A 13144-nucleotide genomic window follows, 5' to 3' on the forward strand; every position below is an offset into this window, starting at 1 on the left:
AAATATAGACAGTACTAATGAGTGGAGTGGAAGTGAGCAGTATGCGTATCCTTATGCATGTCCTTATATTAAGGAGTAGCGGACAGGAATCGTGTCCTTCCGTGTCTGCCCGCTGGTTGTGTATTGTCTCCAGGGTTCCCACTTACACCTGTAGGATTAATGCCGCTGCTTCTTCCACCCGTGTCAGTGCAGGGCAGATGATCGCTGATGTCTGAGGGAAGCATGTATATCTCCCATTGGATTACTGGTCAGGCAATAGCACAATGGCCCTTATTCTGATCGATGCGGTTTTTCCCGCTTGCGTACGGGCCGCCGATGTTTATCTTCTGCGCATGTGCAGAGGTCACTCTGCGCATGTGCAGGCGATTTCGCCGCAAGGATTCTCTATACGCCGCACAGGGGGCGTAGAGGGGCGTGAGGGGCTACTTATCCTCATTACCCTATGCATACGCCCCGCGTTTCATGGGCGTTCCCATGCAAACGCGGGGCGTATGCATGGTAATGAGGCCGTGACGCGTGGGTACGGGGCGGGCATCTGACATCGCCGGATGTCAGCTGCCCGCCCCCATACAAGATTTCACACGGACAAGTGTCCGTGTGGTCTTGTGTTGCGGGACCTGGTGGAGCGTGCGGCCCTGCATTCGATGTTCGGCGACCATCGAATGCAGGGGCTGCTCCCACCATGGAGGAGGCGTATCCCCGTCCAATTTCATGCGGATCGCCACATATCCGCGTACGGACGGCAGGTGGCGATCCGTATGGAAGGCGGGGATTCGCCTGCACGGTCGGAGCCGCATATGCGGCTCCGGCCGCACCAACCAGAATAAGGGCCAATGAGACGCTGATGATGCTAAATGCCCCAACATGGTTCTTCTGCATAGCAATGGGTTTTCTTCTGCCATCAAAATACTTTTTATCATCTTCCGCCATTACCAATATTATTTTCAAGTACCCCCAACTGGTCTGCAGAGTACCCCCAGGGGTACTAGTACCCCAGGTTGGGAACCACTGGACTAATGCATCAAATCAGAGTCTACCAAACTCTGCCATTATAGTCCAAATTGTAATATGTATGCTTGAGTCTGGATGGTTAAATCAAATGCACACAAAAATAATAATAATAAAAAATACGCAGGTGTAGTCTCCAAACATTTCTAGTCATAATAATTGTAATGTTCTGCAATTTATAATCAAGTAAAAAGGAGGTTAAGCAGCCCATACACGCTGCTATAAGAGCTGACCCGATGTGTGCTTTGAGGTGCGCGCTCCCGCGCACCTCATCGCACAGTACAAAAAGTATGTGCTGCACATACGTTTTGTACCTAGTTCTCATCAAATCGCATCGCATTGCATGCACAACGTGTGCACATGCAATGCAATGCAATTTGATCCGTGCTAGTACAGCACGGAAAGCACGCCCATAAAGCAGCGTGTATGGGCTGCTTAACATTTTTTTTACTTAGGTACCAATTAAGTCACCTGTGCTCTAGCACGGATATCCTTGAAACTTGCACTGTAATGGCAGAGTTTGTGAACAAGTGCCTTTAATCATGTATACTGATACACTGTAGAGGTCTATCGCTTTCGGTGCATTTTTTGGTGATCATTCCCATATTTTTTGTATTTTTTATTTACTTGAACTATGTAAAGTGATTGTTTATTATAGATCTTAGCAAGATTAAGTGAGAACTATTAAGCAGGGTTGCAGACTTTCACAGTCTCCTCTCCGGGAGAAGCCCGGAGAGGAGACTGTCAGCATCACTTCTGGGGGCGGGGCCTGATGGAGACATCATCAGTCCCTGCCCCCAGTAACGCAAATCCCGCAATATGCGGGTCTCTGGTGAGGGGGAGGGGCTAAATGTACACTATTAGCATATTTAGCCCCGCCCCTTCCACGGAAAAGCCGCGAATCGCAGCAATTTAAAGCTTGTACAACCAGGTACGTTAGGGGCGGAAGGGGGTCCGGGAGGTGGGATTACACCAGTCAGACATCATGGAGGTGGAGGAGAGAGCTGCTACCATGGGAAGGGAATCTATCCTTTACCCTGTTGCCATCTCCTGAGTAAGGTTTATGGGTCAGCATAGAGTGGGTGGGGCTTAAACATGCGAAATAGCAAAACTTCGCCCCGCCCCTTCATAGGCTGTGGATGGAAGTCTCCCCATCTAGCCCCTGTCACTAGGAAGTGGGTGGGATGGGGGAGATTTGGCCACTTCTGCTGGTGCAGGGGACTAGGGTGACCAACTCATCCCTTTAATCCGGGACACATATTAATTACACAGGTTCTGGGGCAGTTTAAAACCAGGTGAAATGGAGTCTTGAGGTGTGGCAGTTTAAAACCAGGTGAAAGCCAGCCACAGAACCTGTGTAATTAATATGTGTCCCGGATTAAAGGGATGAGTTGGTCACCCTACAGGGGACTGTCCTAAAAATCGTGAGCACTTGTGAGAGAGTAGGAAAGTATGGGCTACACCCCTGAGGGACAGTGTATAGAGGTAGGGCAACACGCTATAGTGAGTGAGCCACTATTTAATGTGTCATTACACCACTGGACGTTCCCATGAATATCTTTTAATATCATTTATGAGAGACCTGCGAATACAGTCGTGTTCTCTGGGTTGTTCAGCTGTGCGTTAGTTGGCCATGACTCCTTTGTAAAGGGAATAAATGTACATGATACAGTTATGTGACAAGATATATTTGCATTCATTGCACAATAGACAAATCTCAGCCTGTTGAACTCTGTTTATTGAGACGTGTCATCATTTTGGCTCTTGAAGTGTATGTGAAATAAACCAGAATCAGGTCTTTCTCTTATAACTATGTAAACGCTTCTAAATAAGTAAAAACAACCGCGGAGAGGTCAGGAGTGCTTTACTTATTCCTTCTAAACTGGGAGGGGGGTTGTGTGGATTACTAGGTCGACATTGTCTAGGTCGGCAGTCATTGAGTCGACAGTGAAAAGGTTGACACGGAATAATATGATGACATGGAGTAGGTTGAATGGGAAAAACATCTCCACAATCATTAGGTCGACATGGAAATGGTTGACACAGGAAATGGTTGACATGCATTTTTCATACATTTTTTGTGTGTCTGTAATGACATCTGTCAACATGGACCCCCAACTAGTGTAAGAGTGTCCTCGCTTCTCTCCCCACACTTTACAGTTTTCAGTTGCAGTCCACGTAGATAGTAAATGATGAAAACGTTCTAAGAAAGAAAGAAAAATGCGATAATCTTATGTCGCCTTTTCCATGCCGAGCTATTGCTTGCGTCGACCTTCTGTAAATAGTGGTCGACCTATTGACTGTTGACCTATCGACTTCACCTAACAGGGAGAAAATTAAAAATGTTGTCGCTGTGGGGCATGGCCAGCTCTCTGGTAACTGCTGGCCATGCCCCTAGCCCCTCTGTCTCCGGGAATAGATGTTGTGTGTTCAGATGGAGTAGCTCTCATTTGAGCTGCTTCTGGCAATAGAATCATCATCTGCCAGAAGGGGGCTCGCACGCAAGAAACACACGCGTGCCCCATTCTGTCGGAGCCTGCCGCCGCCGATCTGAGCTGGCTCCCCGCTGCTCCCCCGCAGCCCCCGACAGCCCACACTAACCCTGCCCGTCTTCCTGAAGCGGAGACAGGCAAGGAATCCGTTCCCTGCCGCCATGCAGACGGGAACATGCGAGCGTGTTAGACGGGAACATGCGAGCGTGTTAGACGGGAACATGCGAGCATGTTAGATGCTCGCGCGTCCCAGGCAGATGTCCGCCAGCCTGCGCCAGCTCAGGAGATATGGCGACTCCTCAGGCTGGCTGACAGGCGCTCCGTCTGTATGTGTACAGCATCTATTCACCGCTGCTCTGTTCAGACAACTTGTAATATGGTTTTTAAAGTTCATTAGTGAGTTTGCTGATCTAAGAACTCCTGAGATTCCCTTTTGCTTATTAAGTTCTTCTCTTATTCTTCTTTTCATTGTTCTTCTTTAACAGTGTCCCTGTAATTAAGTTAATACATATATAGCATCTTTTCATGTCTAGTTTTAACTCCTCTATTGTTTGCATTTCAATTGATTCATATGCTTGAAATAAACTACAATATCCTATAGTACAGTGTAAATCTGCCAGTGGCGTGACAGAAGGACAGACACTGGGTCATCTCAAGCTGTTTCCAAACCTCTGAGCTGTAACAGTCCAAATTTCTGGAAAGTGTCTGATGAAAACAGGTATATCCTTCCTGCCTGCGTCACCGTGACTAATGGACGACTGATAATAGTTCATAGTGTAGCCAGTCAATTTATTAAGAGATTTGTGAGGTAACAATGGCATGTTCTGATGTTTGTCATAGGATGTATCTTATATGGGATAGGGAATGTAGTCTGTCTGCCTCCTGTATCATCTCATTTACAACCAATTGCAACACATCCTGTCTATGCTAATACTGTACATACTACATGCCTGCGTCCTTCAGCGCCAACTTTAAATTTGGGATTGCCGATCTCTTTGTAGAATGGGCACACAATCACAGGTGCCGATTCTGTGGGTGCTTGTGGAGCCCGAGCACCCACGGACATTAATGAGCACCCACCGGCTCAGCAGCGGCCCACCCGCCCGTGTCCCACTGCACTCCCACTCCCTTGTCGCTGGCACTGGTACTGTGTGGGCATTTATGTACCTGCACTGTGTGGGCATTTAAATACCTGCACTGCGGGGGCATTTATGTATTTGGCACTGTGGGGGCATTTAAATACCTGCACTGCGGGGGCATTTATGTATTTGGCACTGTGGGGCGGGGGGATTTTTGTACCTGCACTGCGGGGGCATTTATGTATTTGGCACTGTGGGGGGGGGTTTGTACCTGCACTGTGTGGGCATTTATGTACCTGCACTGTGGGGGGCATTTATGTATTTGGCACTGTGGGGGCATTTATGTACCTGCACTGTGGGGGTATTTTTGTACCTGCACTGTGGGGGCATTTATATATTTGGCACTGTTGCCATAATTTGAATATTGAAGACAACTGTGCTGTGTAATATAAATCAGTATTATTTTGTGGCCACGCCCCTTTCCCATGAAGTCACTCCCCTATATTTTTGGCTTGAGCACCCACCAGCAAAAACATAAATTGGCACCTATGCACACAATATATACAGCTGCATACCTCCCAACTTCTGAGTTGAGGAAATAGGGACACTTGCGCGGCAAAGCCGTGCGAGCGCCCGAAAAGGGGGTGGGGTGTATGCAAATGAGGGCACGGCTTATGCTAATTAGCCGCAACCTCATTTTCATACGAGAATAGGCATGCGCACAGCGTCTATTCTATTAGATGGGGGTCTCCCAACTGCACCCCCCCCCCGCAGCGGGACAATGCCTGCCGCGGGTGGGACAGCGGGACAGGACCCGAAAATCGGGACTGTCCCGCTGTAATCGTGACAGTTGGGAGGTATGCAGCTGTCAGGACAGTGTACAATGTATTTATGGTCCATTATCCCATTTACAGTGAGCATTCATATACATGGTTTATACCCCTTTCACACAAAAAATGAAATACCCGGGTGAAGCAGTTCCACCCGGGAATTTCATTAAATACACGGGTCCTTTTTCTGTGTGAAAGGGCACACCCGTGTCGTAAATCCCGTGTCTCCGACCCGGGAATTGACCAGGGTCGAGGACACGGGATTTATGACCCGTGTTGACCCTTTCACACAGAAGAAATACCCGTGTTATTCAGCAAATTACCGGGTAGAAATTTTCAACCCGGTAATTTGTTCGGTACTTATGTATTATCTGGGCTCCCATGTTAAATGCACCCCATTTTTTTCATACCCCAACTATCCAACTACGCATGGAGTTGATTTTATATAGTGTGGCGAGTGCAGCGAGCCACCGTGCCCGAAGCGTGGCGAGCGCAGCGAGCCCCGTGAGGGGACGCGGTCTCATAAGAAAAACGGGAGCCCAGATATTACATAAGTACCATTTGTTCTTCTGTGTGAAGGGGGGTCAGGCTGCTCCTGGCAAATTGACACGGCATTTGAAATGCCGTGTATTTGCCGGGATTTTCAGACTTTTCTGTCTGAAAGGGGTATTACTGTAGCCGTACTCCTAAGCGTAGTTAACATACCTTCCAACTTTTGTTGCTGGTTAATCGTGACTTTCTGAACCCAGAGAAGTGGTGGGGCCTGCGGGTGTAAGGGCAGGGCTCCTGAAAGGGGGGGGAGGGGAGTCCTTGTGATAATTATTTTTCTTTTTAATACCTGCATGGTTGGCATGGTGGTTAGCATTATTGCCTCACAGCACCAATGTCTTTTCATTTCCCAGATATGAACAATATGTGTGGAGTTTGTATATTCTCATTGTCTGTATGGGTATACATTGTATAAACTTCACTCTTGCAGAAACTGATGTGAATGACTGGGGTATTCTATGTAAAGTGCATAATGTGTGTATATAAATGGCTTACACTCTATAAATGGCTTAATACAATTTTTTTAGGATATAAACAAAAAGGGAAAGTTTTTCAATGATTATTTAAGGGCATATTCAATCAAATTATAACGCCCAGGAAAGGATTAACCCAAAGTTTCCTGTTACAAGATGCTGCATAGAGGACTATAGAAAGGTGAATATAGAAAATCCGTACAGCAGTAAATATAAATACAACACGTTTCGCTATGTCTTGTCTGGCCAGCCAACTGGGTAATGTGCAGCGTATAGTACAGTAGGTGACAGATACAGCAGATTAGGGGCCTTTCAATTGGCTGTTACTGAACTCTATGACTTGTAGACTATTTTAGGGCATGCATTGAACTGTTATGTTTCCTGTGCACCCGTATGTACACATATGTGCTGTAAATATTGTTCCCACGTTATTTGCTTCACTGTATTCTGAGCTTGCTTCCTTGTAAGCTATCATGTTCACAGTCTATGTAGCCTGTTTTATGTAGCTGAGTATTCTCTTTGCACAATACCAATGAATGCCCAATGCAATTTCTAGCATAGGCGTGGTGCACTCTTTACCCCCCAAACCCATAACTCCATACATGCCATGCACAGACATGGTTGCAGCACACACATATGGATGTGCATCATCCCATGAAGCCACACCCCATTTTGTGAAGGCCATGGGGGGGGGGGGGGGGGGGGATTCGATGCCCGGATCTGTCCCAATGTTGGGAGCTTGGCAGGTATGACCCTGTATATTTGTTTGTGACCAGCGGTGGCCCCTTACCTGTCTGACCAGGGGATTTCTGCATTGTGCACAGGATAGCTATTAGGAAAGCATCTCCATACTGGGGGCTGCATCAGCTGCAGCCCCTAGAAGCCAGAGAGAGCTGATGGAATAGCAGCAGAGGGGGATTTTCAACAAGGCTGACTAGCACCCAGTAGGGGGCCACCCAAAATGTAACTAGAGAAGTACTGAGCTACCACCGCATTACATGACATGGACCTGCCCAAAGTCCCTTTGATGTTCTTTGATAGGATAAAATGGTTCTGTCTGCTGTATGTGGGCAGTCCCTTTAGGTTATATGTGACGCAGGAATTACGCCTGCTTCCAAAAGAGTCTGATTCAGATTTGTACGTAATGCTGATATTCGCGCATTTATCTGTAGATTGCGCATGCACCACGGGACTCGATGGATTCCGCCAGCAATCAGCATCAAAAATATAGTGCTATGGATTGTTTGAGGGAGGAGGGCCCCAAACTCATATCTCGTTTAGGGCCCCATGAGGTCTAAAGGCCAGATTCAGACTTACTTGCCAGGCTCCATCCCGGATTGTCCCCTGACTGTCAGTCATGCTGCAAACCCCCCACCATCAACAGGGACCGTTTTCGGTCCTGTCCGAACAGCTCTGAATCGGTCCCTATGTCATGTCTTGTTACTAAGCCTGGAGCTCCATTCTGTGTGCTAATTCATCAGTGATTGTCATGTCCCGCCTTCCATTATATACAGACAGACATCCTGAGGCCGGTTTCACACACTCCGGCTCCTGCCGGATGGTGAAATCCCGCACGGCCAGGGAGCCGTGCCGCACACATTAGTTGTGAATGGACACTATTGTGTCCATTCACACGGGACGGCCACGGCCCGGCCGCACGGCTGCAGCCGGATCCCGCCACTGGAAGGGACGGCTGCCGGGCTGTGGCCATCCCCTCCATGATAAACTACTGTGTGCGGCACGGCTCCCTGGCTGTGCGGGATTTCACCGTCCGGCAGGAGGCGGAGTGTGTGAAACCGGCCTTAGGCTGAAGGCAAGTTTCAGAGTAAAGGAGGGACCTTTTCATTAATGTTCATGACGTCCTTTTTACTGTAACAAACATATATTTTAGTAAGATTAAGGGGGATATTCAATCCCGGGTCATGACTGTCGGGATGTCCTGACAGCCGTAACCCTGTCCCGTTCGCGGTCCGCTGGACAGCAAACCGGCAGGCGGTACATTGAATCCCACCTGCCGAGTGCCGAAAGGGGGCGTGGCTGTGAGAAACGGTCGTGGATCCTTGAGATGCGGCCGTGAGGACAATCCATGCCCATTCTCACCAATACGAGCGCAACTGCTTTTAAAGTCGGGCTTGTTTTGCCGAGATGCCTGTTCAATGCCGTCGGGAAAGGCAGCATTGAATAGGCGCCCGCCGCTATTTCCCCTGTCGGAAATAGCGGCGAGGGATTGAATACCCCCCTTAATGACCAAAAAGTATTAATGCTATTTACCCTCCTAAATGATCATCTATATACATGTCTAGTGTGCGTGAGTCTCCTAAACACTGCCATCCGCTGGCAGAGAGTGAAACTGCATCTCTTTCTCACACATGCACAAACACAGAAGGCAGCAGACTAGCTTTCAAAGCTTTTGCTTTGAGCGGGCTTACTAGGGATATATATATATATATGTACTTGTGTTTATTAGGCTTAATTTCAGGCATGACTTTACAAGGCTTGGTGTGCTGTTCCTCTTTACACCACATATTCCTTCTCTGACACCCTGAATAGATGTACATCACCTATATAATCTACTGTATGTTTATTGCAACTTTTAAACTTCATATTAAGATCATTCACAAGTGCTGTATCGTTATTAATAGTCATGTCAATGAAAATTAATTCTAATTTAATTTAAACTGTAATCAAAATAGTCTGCTCTTTGACACAAAAAAAACCCCACCACTATCCGCACAGTATTGGTCATTAGTGACCCTCAACAAGTCCAAAGTCTCCTTTATGTCTGTCTAGCACATTTCTCAGCTATCATACACTTCACAGCTCATACAATAAGATGTAGTGAAACGCTCTACAATAACAATGTCGACACCACAATATTATGATATCGACATTGTTAAATTGGGGGTAATGAAAAAATAAAAATAAAAACCGTTTTTCACGCCCTTTGTACTATCAAGGCTAGTTGAATACCCCCTCCCCCCAAATGTGAACGGAGGAGTACATGAAATGTCACCAACCTTTCGGACTGCATTTTAAAAGATCCACAGGTGGAGCTAATGAATTCACTAGTGATTCTGTGAGGGTCCTGAGGACCGACTTTGAGAACCTGTGGTCTTTCTACATAACATAACGTGGAAGGCATTTACGGGTCTTTTCAGTACAGCGCTATTTGACATTTAGTAGCACTATGTACATTATGTTTAATAAAAGGAATAGTAATGAGCATTACATGAACAGTGCTCATTAACCCTTTTACATGTTATATAGAAACCATATATGTGCAAATTGATTTCACAGCGGCATACGAGGTGATTCATTGTCATTTCACACCTCTGCTAATGAAAGTGATAATGACTGGATCATATATGTAGTTAATAGGCAAAGTCATTTACAGAATGAAGAACTATATGAAGTGTCAGATTTTAAGAGAATACAAACCATGTAGACATCTGTGACCGTGTCATTCACACGGAACATGTGACCTCACTGAGGCGTGATCCACAACATCTGTGTACATGAAGTAGTGCTGCAGGTTTAAATAACAAACAGGGACCAAATCGGTCATGGAACGTAGGACAGGAGTCAGTGTATGCGGTATAGAGAACCTACAAGTAATTCTTACTGGTATGCGATGGAGAGGTGTTACTGGGTGGCAAATGGGTGCATGCGATTTTCAGTTTCATCCTCTACACCTGAAAACTTGGGCGGAACTAGCGGCAGTTCTGCTGGTTCCGCGGGGTGCCAGTCTATTCCAGTAACATAGAATGAGCTGTGAATGCAGTACAGCCAGAGGTGGTGGAGGAGGGGCCTCTGGCACAGGCCCAGCTCTTCTTCTCCGAGGCAGTCATTGCTGGCCACACTGCCTCCCCCTGTCACACTCTGCCTCTCTCCAACACCCTCTGGCTTCCCTGTCATACTGATCCCGCTACCCTCTGTTCTGCCCCTCATCCTCTACCTTTCCTCCACTCCATGTCTCTGTCACTTTCTGCCTGACACCCTTGGCCTTGCCCTGTCACCCACTACCCACCCTCCACTGCCTCTCCCTGTCGCCCTTTTTCCCATCATCCTTTTCCTCCCCATCTCACCCTCTGCCTCTCTCTCTACCCGCCATCCTCTTCTTCTCCCCATCACATGCTACCCATTCCCTGTCAGCCTCTTCATGTCAGCCACTGATTCTCCCTGCCACGTACTCATCTGTCTTCCTCCGTTCACCTCATTTTGCCTCTTTCTGTCACCCGCTGCCTCTCCCTGTTACCACTGCTGCGTTGCGTATTATAAACGTGGTATGGGGCAGAGGACGGGAACCCAAATCATACACCTGGGCCCACCACTCACAAGTTCTGCTACAGTGTGGGGTCATTGAATGCGTATGACAAAACTTGGGTGAAATGTAATAGGATGAGAGATTCAGAAAGTGAGAGATTTGGGAAGAAATCTCCAGTTTTTTTAAAGGGGCAATCATTTACACTGCAAAACCAGATTGATTTTGCAGTGTAAATGATTGCCGCTTTAAAAAAACTGGAGATTTCTTCCCAAATCTCTCACTTTCTGAATCTCTCATCCTATTACATTTCACCCCTTATGTTCGTATTGTCTCGTATGAGTTGCTATAGGCGACCACACTGCAGGCCACTCTGAATCAAGATCATTATTTGTAGAACATAAATGTTTGTCCGTGATGTTTTATGGACAAAAGCCTGAGATGGCAGGTTGTAGATATCCAATTCATTTACAAGGTATTCATGGTTGCCAAGAGACATTTTTCTGTGGTGATTATTGTCCCTGCAAATTCATTTATTAATCCATATTGACCAAAAAATACAATGCAATTCTAATTCTGTAAATGAGATGACAATGTATAATTATTATGACATTAAAAATATATTTTTAATAAGCGTGTCATGTATTGTAATTTCCTATGGTTCAACTAGAGTGTATAGGTGTCTGTGCCCAGACTACATTCACCTATTAATCAGCAACAAATGCCTGGATATTCGTTAGCATGTTGGTAACTATGGGAGCTGCAGAACTGTCCCCAAGGTGGTGGAAACAGCTGAGGCCACTGGTTTAGGAATTTTTATATAAACATCTGAAAGAAAGAGGTATCCTTTACCAGTGCCATATCTAGACATTTGGTGCCCTGTGCCAGAAATGGGTGCCACGTTCCCTCCCCCATAATTAAATATGGACAGTGCACCAAAGTGTGGGTCGGCTACAGTGCAGGTTGGATACAGTGTCCGTCGTATACAGTGCTGGTTATAGTGTGGATCGAATACAGTGCGGGACGCATATAAAGCAGGTTGTATAAAGTGCGGGATATAGTGTGTGTTGAATACAGTGAAGATTGGATACAGTATGGGTTGGATACACCTGTCGTTGCCCTCATAGTGGGGTGGCAGCAGTGCAGGAGAGCCGGCTGTGTCAGCAGTAGCGGTGTGCTGGTGGTGTATTGAGTTCGAGGGTGGCGCCAGTGTCCTCAGAGAGGGGAACCAGTGTCGGCATTGCAGTTGGCAGATGTGTCAGAACTAAGAAGTGTTGTGGATGGCTGTGTTGGCAGTGCAAATGTGTCAGCAGTCTTAATGTGTGCCGGCAGTGCTATCGTCAGTGTAAGGGGGGAGGGCGGTGCTAGTCTGCTGATGCTGGCTATTGTGGGGAGAGAGGCCAATGCAGAGGAGTGGTCTCGGCTGGGTTCAGCAGTGGCGGAAAAAGTGTTTAAAACACTAGACAGCCCTCTGATTGGCTGAGCTCTCTCAGCCAATCAGAGGGCTACCCAGTGTTTTAAACACTTCTGCCGCCACTGCTGAACCCCGCTAGTGCTATGCTACAATGCCGCCTTCTCCCACACCTCCAACGGTCCATCCGGCCCCCTCTCCCCAAACCCCACGCCACTGATAGGGCGGTATTCAATGAGCCTGATTCGCCATGTTTTTATGGCGATTTTGTGCTGTAAGGCGAATTTTTGACTAAAACGGTGAATCACCCTATTCAATGACCACATGGTGAATACATTTGAAGGTTTTTTTCGCCATGATTCACCGAGTAGCAATCGCTATCTTTTTATGGAAAAGTGGAATGTCAACTTTTAGAAAATAAAGTGTTTTGTTTTTTACATTTGGTGTCAAAAAATCAGGAATTTTATTCTGAGGAGGGGCATGCTATTTTTATTCATGTGCTGTAAGCACATAAATATATATTTAATTTAAAAAAAATATTATTTTTTTACACAGCAGCCAGCAGGGGGCGCCGGAGCCGAGCCGCTCATTAGATATTCATATATTCACTGCGCCCGATCGTTACATATGCACAATCGGGTGTAGTGAATATACCCGGTCCCCTGCTGGCACCCCCGGGGGCAGCCTGTGCTGCCTGGCCCCCGGAGAGCCCACCTCCCTTCACATACGCTCTGGGGCAGGCAGAGAGACTTTCATCTCCCTGCCTGCCACCGTCCTCAGGCTCCCTGCGGCGTTCGCCGCAGGAGCTCATATTCGCCGGTCAGGGGCAGCGAGCCCCTGACTCGTTGAATACCGGAACGTGGCGAATGTGCAGCGAATCCTAAACAGGATTCGCTGCACCTCGCCGGTATTCACATTGGATACCGCAAAGTGTTCCCTCCGTCCCCTACCCGCGGATTGCATTTGATAGGTTAACAACCACATTCGATTGCTCCTGCAATTCGATAGATATTATGTGTAGCACATAAGATCTATAGACCC

The 13144-nt window shown here is 47.1% G+C and overlaps 1 protein-coding gene across 6 annotated transcripts in view; it reads left to right on the plus strand.

The window, feature by feature from the left end:
• The window catches only part of PDE4D (phosphodiesterase 4D), a 925196-nt gene that overhangs the window by 670590 nt on the left and 241462 nt on the right, over nucleotides 1-13144 (plus strand). The gene's annotated exons all lie outside the window — the stretch shown is intronic.

Source organism: Crinia signifera, chromosome 1 (assembly GCF_055691185.1).
Source record: "Crinia signifera chromosome 1, ASM5569118v1, whole genome shotgun sequence".
In the NCBI taxonomy this organism is placed as follows: domain Eukaryota; kingdom Metazoa; phylum Chordata; class Amphibia; order Anura; family Myobatrachidae; genus Crinia; species Crinia signifera.